Below are 6,000 nucleotides of genomic sequence, written 5' to 3'. Positions count from 1 at the left end.
CTTGTAGAGGAATTTTAATGTAGCAATTGGCTGCTCCGGGAAGGGATCGCCTCCAAAGATATTCTAGGTCTATGTGATGTGGCTGGAATAACACACCTTGAATCCTTCTGGCTGGAATACAGACACGCCCTTAGCACATACTTTACAACAATGACAGTAAAGTTAGTTGGTAGAAAGCAGCACTCATTTTGAAAGTGACATCTAGGGCTGGAGAGATGGCTCAGTGGTTAAGAGCACTGACTGCTCTTCCAGAGGTCCTGAGTTCAATTCCCAGCAACCACATGATGGTTCACAACTATCTGTAATGGAACCTATGCCCTCTTCTGGTGTGTCTGAAGACAGCTACAGTTCACTCACATGCATAAAATAAATAAATCTTTAAAAAAAAAAAAAGTGACATCTAATTGAGGGGCAGATGAAGTGACAAATCAGAGAAAGATTCTACAGAACGAGTTAAAGATATGCCCAATTCTCATGAGGATAGGAAAAAGAGGTGACAGAGAGAGAGAGAGAGAGAGAGAGAGAGAGAGAGAGAGAGAGAGAGAGAAGTTGAATGCAGTGCAGTGGAGTTGAGTTTGTGCAATTCAGTAGTGCAGGTTAGCAAAGGCAGTTGAAGCCACAAAGAGCCAGAAGATTAGAACATATTGCCAGAGTTAGTTTAAGAACAAGCAGAGCAGACAAGACAGGCGGTGGTGGCACCCGCCTTTACTCCCAGCACTTGGGAGGCAGATTTCTGAGTTCGAAGCTAGCCTGGTCTACAGAGTAAGTTCTAGGACAGCCAGGGCTATACAGAGAAACTGTGTCTCGAAAAACCAAAACCAACCAAACAAACAAACAAACAAGCAGAGCAGCAGAAACCCTGTCTCACAAACAAACAGAGAAACCCTGTCTCACAAACAAACAAACAAACAACAACAACAAAGAGCAAGCCGAGCAATTCCGTGAGAAGCCAAGAGAAGCCAGTTTGAATCAGTCAGCTTGGAGAAGAGTTTGAGCTGGAACAGCTGAGCTGAACCAGCCACCAGAGTTCAGAAAGAACTAGAACAGAAGAGTTTGTTCAGCAGTGAGTGACCACAATTACATTTGGTAAATAAAAGCTACATTTACATTGGTGTATGAAGCAGTCCACGGGGAGAAACCTGGCAGGACCCCTAGTAGGTCCTGATCCTTCTGCTGTGGATCCTCAGTACCTGCTAGGAAGCAGGTACCTGGAGAAGTCTGCCACGGTGTCAGGGGCAGTGTCGCCATCTTTTAAACTTACCAATCACCAGCACTCACCATCAATTGGGCCATAAATTTGTGAAAGAACTTTCATGACAGGGCTTGGGGTGGGGTGATTGGATGACAAAAAGCCTGTCAAGGGACAGCAGGTCACATGTGCAGAGATACACTTGCAAGAAAGCAAGTAAGATAAAGTGGTAAATGCTGTCCCTAGCCAGCCTCATCCAGAGACTTTCTTTCCCTGGGAGATAGAGCATAAGATGTAACCCATTATTGATGCTGCTCAGTTCAGTGTCCTGGTTAAGCTATTGAATGATGAAAATATCTTGAGTCAAAACTACATTTAGTAGACCTAGCTTACATAACAGCAGACCTTAGCCTTGCCCACTCTAAATGTACTAAGAACACGGCCGACAGTTGAATAGTGATCTAACAGGAAGCCTGTTTTATAATAGTGTTAATTATCTCATAAGATTTGTTGAACTCTGTAATGGATTGAGAAACAAGACATTGTATGGTTTACCCTTACTTACATTTTTATCCTTATCATAGAACACAGGCCGAATCATCCCAGCTTGGAGACCACATGTGTATTTTAAAGATAATTAGTGGAAATTAAAATGTGCTATTAATTTACTTTACCCTAGGATGTACCTACAGAAGAGACAAATTTGCTATCTGAATTGACAAGCCTATCTCACACATTTGGACTTTGTCTAGACAACATAATGAAATGTTCTTAGCAGAGAATGACTGAGGGAAGAGCCTTGCTCAGGAAGAAAACTCGAAATGATTTAATGTGACATCTCGTGGAGCACTCCGAGGATGTTCTAAGGATGCATCTGTATCTTTCAGGACCAAGCTTAGAGGTGCCCAGGACAGTCCAGTGTTCATAGACCATCATAGGCTCCAACAAAACTAGGCTCTCTTGAAGCCCTGATAATAATAGGCTTGCTTACCTATGTGCAAAGAAGGCTGGGAAGCCCCCATCCCCATGTGGTGTGTGCCCAGGTACCCAGGCAGACTTGGAGGGGTTAATTCTAGGAGACCTAATGTCCTTATGAGATTACCTAAAAGGTCGCACTCAGCAGGACCTACAATGTGTGTGTGTGTGTGTGTGTGTGTGTGTGTGTGTGTGTACACATGGGCTGAATGCATCAGTGAATCATTGTGAAAATGTCAAAGGCACAGAGTCAGAGAGTGAATAAATACTACGCTTCTTAAAGTAGTAAGAATAAAGACTTGTTCTATGAGGCGGGAAAGTATATTTATTTCTTGGGCTATACACAAGGAGATGGCTGGGAAAGACCTTTAACCCTAGCATTTGGGAGTCAGAGTCAGGGTGATTGACCTCTGTGAGCTTGAGGTCAGCATGGTATAAATAGTGAGTTCCAGGACACACAGAGCTATGTTAAGAGAGACCTTGGCTCAAAAGAAAAAAGAAAATGAAAAAGGGAAGGAAGGAAGGAATGGAAGGGAAGGAAGAAAGATAAAGAAAAGGAGAAAGAGAAAAAGAAAAAAATGAGGTCAAATAACCAACTCCATTAGCTAAGGCAAACACTTGTCTCTCATATTTTCCCTAATTTGTGTGAACCTGGAGTTCAAAGCTGGAATTGAAGTGCATTCTACATAGAATATTTAATAATAATAATAATAATAATAATAATAATAATAAAAAGCAGGATAATTAACCTATGCCTGTTACCTTCATCTAAACATAACTTCCAACAGGATCTTATATACACCTATTCATTATAGACACATTATATATTTATAACATGACATAATGAATATATATGCTTCTTACGGTTTTGACACTTGCATGTGGGCAAGGATGCTGTTTCCATGCTGGCCCAGGAGATGCTCTCCATTTTCCCTTAGCATCACAAAAGCAACAGAATACGGCCTAATGAAGTGCAAGCGTCCTGCCTTTAATACTCAGTGCTAACTACCAATTAGCAACAACTCCTCCAAGTTTTTCAATCAGAAAATGTAATTTTGTATATTTAGAATTGGCCTCGAGTCCAGGATCAGGGAGATTATAAAGAGAGGCAAGGCACATATGAAATACAGAAATGTTCTCTGCTTGTCTCCCTCATAGAAAAACTTCAATCTTTAATTTTTTTCCCCTTCCTCTCAGCCTTTCCCTCACCCCACCCGCAGGGAGGTTGAGGCTAGACTCTAAGTTACTGTATGTTTAGGATGACCTTGAACTCTGATCCTCTTGCTTCCTCTCCTGAGTGGGGACTACGGATGTGTGCCACCATACCCTGTTGTGGTGCTGGGTACTGAACCCAGGGCCTGTGTATTCCCGGAAAGCACCCTCCTGAGCTACATCCTAGCCCAAATCTTCAATTTCCCCGTTTTTGATGCAAAAAGGTTTTGAACTGTTTCAAGACCTTCCTGGAGATCAGCTGAGTGGTGCACTGGATTGCACTGACTCAATCATATACTTAAAACACTGAATGTGTGCACTCTGCGGAGGCACTGCCTAGGGCATGAGACTGAAACGGTGAGATCAACCAACAACACTCCAATTTCCTGGTGGTTACACCTGCCTGTTCCCAGGCTTGAGACCACCGAGTACCACTACCCTACTCCATGCGGAGGTCACTTCTGCACTCAAGATGGTAGGCGAGACTCCAGGCTCTCCATGTGACCTTCCTAAGGAACAACACCAGATGCCCCTTGCTTCAATCCAGCCCATAGCCCAGCAGCTCCGTTCTGCAGAAGAGCCCTGTGTAGGGCTCTGCTTTAGGCCTTACTGCACCCGGCCAGAAACTCCTTCAGGACAGGATGCTTGACTTTGGTGTCAGATGCCAGGAACTGGAGTTTTGAATGATTATAAGCCACCATGTGGGTCCCTGGAGTTGAACCCCAATCCTCTGGGAAGAGTAGCAAGTGCTCTCAACAGCTGAGTCATCTCTCCAGTCCCATTGTTTTCACTTCCACATCCGAGTATGTGGTGTTCCTGGTAAGTGCTTAATCTTTATTGGTAGAATGATTTACAGGGACTAAGGTACTTCTCCAGCCTTTTGAACAAATAACCTTTTGGGTGTAGGCTCTGTCTTGAGTCCTTTCTAAATAAGAACCTCAAATAGTGACTTAAGTTCATAAAGAGTTATTATCTCACTTCTAAATGTAGGTGGGAAAGGAAAGGGGGTTAGGAACTCATGGCAAACAGTGACCCTGGAAGGTGGGAATCAGCGAGGACCATCAAGTTCAGCATGAGCAGCGACCCTAGCACCTCACGTGGAATTCAAAGGTACTCTCAACTAACAGTGGTTCTCAAGCCAATCTCAGCTATGTAAGACTTGTCTCAGAAAACCAAAACAAAGCACCATCAAAAATAACTGATAACCGGCTGGAGAAGTGGCTCTCAGTCAAGAGAACTGGCAGCTCGTCCAGAGGTCCTGAGTTCAATTCCCAGCAACCACATGGTGGTTCACAACCATCTGTTAAGGGGATCTGATGCCCTCTCTGGCATGCAGGTGCATATGCAGATAGAGCACTCATACATTAAATAAATAAAGCTTTTTTTTTTCATTTTTTTTAATTAGGTATTTTCCTCAATTACATTTCCAATGCTATCCAAAAAGTCCCCAATACACTCCCCACCCCAGTCCCCCACCCACCCACCCCCACCCCTTGGCCCTGGCATTCCCCTTGTACTGGGGCATATAAAGTTGGCAAGTCCAATGGGCCTCTCTTTCCAGTGATGGCCGACTAGGCCATCTTTTGATACAAATGCAGCTAGAGTCAAGAGCTCTGGGGTACTGGTTAGTTCATAATAATGTTCCACCTATGGGGTTGCAGTTCCCTTTAGCTCCTTGGGTACTTTCTCTAGCTCCTCCATTGGGAGCCCTGTGATCCATCCAATAGCTGACTGTGAGCATCCACTTCTGTGTTTGCTAGGCCCCGGCATTGTCTCACAAGAGACAGCTATATCTGGGTCCTTTCAGCAAAATCTTGCTAGTGTATGCAATGGTGTCAGCGTTTGGAAGCTGATTATGGGATGGATCCCTGGATATGGCAGTCTTTAGATAAATAAATAAATCTTAAACAAATAAAAAACCTGATAACTCCTAGTCCTACCTTCAAGGAGGATGGAGAAGTAACATGTCTGTTCCACATGTCAGTAGGGTTCAGGGCAGTGCTTACCTTCAGCGGCCTGTTTGATTCTCGTCATCTCTTTCCCTCCCCCTGCACTGCTGCCATTTGCCAGTCGTTTAGCCTTTTCCTTCCTACTGTGAACAGGGCACACCTATCTTGTCGAAATAAGAGATCTTCTGCATGTCCCTGTCTCTGAGGCCGCAAGAGGATCCTGGTCAGAGGTAGCCTGCAGACTGTCACAGCAGCTTCCCAGCCGAGCAGGGTCTCGTTCCCACTGTTAATCTTACTCTGCACCACGCACAACAGCTCTGCTTTTCTATCAAACCCTTACTGTAAAATTGGTAGCTACAAGAGGGTTTATTTTGAGATCGAGCCGCAAGTAGATGCTGTCAGGACAGGCAACAGGGAGGGTGTCTGGGGTGATCCATGAAGGATTACTGAAGAGTTCTTAGAAGCTGCAAACAAGAGACCCTTAAAGCAGCGAGGTTCAACAGCACTCGTGTCTGACAAACTTGCCAGTCTTGGGAAGCTCCTAGAGCAGCATTAAACAAGAGCTACCTGGCCTTTCTGTTGCTCTTTCTGATGCTGCACGGAGACATATCTAAATTACTCCGTCTCAAAATGAAAACTGGGGAAAACTAAAAATCTCAGAACAGTGCTTCCTAC

Source organism: Mus caroli, unplaced genomic scaffold (genome assembly GCF_978045245.1).
Source record: "Mus caroli unplaced genomic scaffold, Mus_caroli_1 scaffold_4, whole genome shotgun sequence".
Classification (NCBI taxonomy): Eukaryota; Metazoa; Chordata; class Mammalia; order Rodentia; family Muridae; genus Mus; species Mus caroli.
This window is presented reverse-complemented; position numbering follows the sequence as displayed.